This window comes from Alligator sinensis, unplaced genomic scaffold (genome assembly GCF_000455745.1).
Source record: "Alligator sinensis unplaced genomic scaffold, ASM45574v1 scaffold1905_1, whole genome shotgun sequence".
In the NCBI taxonomy this organism is placed as follows: Eukaryota; Metazoa; Chordata; order Crocodylia; family Alligatoridae; genus Alligator; species Alligator sinensis.
Genome location: NW_005843303.1, coordinates 94,999 through 95,445, shown reverse-complemented (window position 1 = coordinate 95,445; position 447 = coordinate 94,999). Strand labels below are relative to the sequence as shown.

The following is a 447-nucleotide window of genomic DNA, read 5'->3' as shown; positions in this document are numbered from 1 at the left end:
CCCTTCCCACAATGCCCTGCAGCAGGGTCCCCTGCCCCTTCCCATAGTCCTTTGCACCAGGCACCCTTAACTCTTCCCACAATGCCTTGCAGCAGAGTCCCCTGCCCCTTCCCCTTCCCACAGTCCTTTGCACCAGGCACCCTTACCTCTTCCCACAATGCCTTGCAGCAGGGTCCCCTGTCCCTTCCCACAGTCCTTTGCAGCGCACACCCCTGCCCCTTCCCACAATGCCCTGGAGCAGGGTCCCCTGCCCCTTCCCACAGTCCTTTGCAGCAGACCCCCTGTGCCCTACCCCCGCCCTGTTCCCGACGCCCTTCCCAGAATGCCCCCAGCGCGCGGGGGTGAAAGCGGGGGGGCGCGGGCCGTTGGGGGCCCGGCTCGGCCCCAGCTCACGGGCGGGCGCGCTCCTCCGCAGACGCGGCAGCAGCGGCGGTGCCATGGCGGCGG

General features: G+C 68.9%; 2 protein-coding genes across 2 annotated transcripts in view; one reads left to right on the top strand and one right to left on the bottom strand.

Moving 5' to 3' along the window:
- SLC52A2 (solute carrier family 52 member 2) overlaps positions 1 to 447 on the bottom strand; it is a 19,777-nt gene that overhangs the window by 7,079 nt on the left and 12,251 nt on the right. The gene's annotated exons all lie outside the window — the stretch shown is intronic.
- Positions 1 to 447, top strand: part of FBXL6 (F-box and leucine rich repeat protein 6) — a 6,974-nt gene that overhangs the window by 2,423 nt on the left and 4,104 nt on the right. The gene's annotated exons all lie outside the window — the stretch shown is intronic.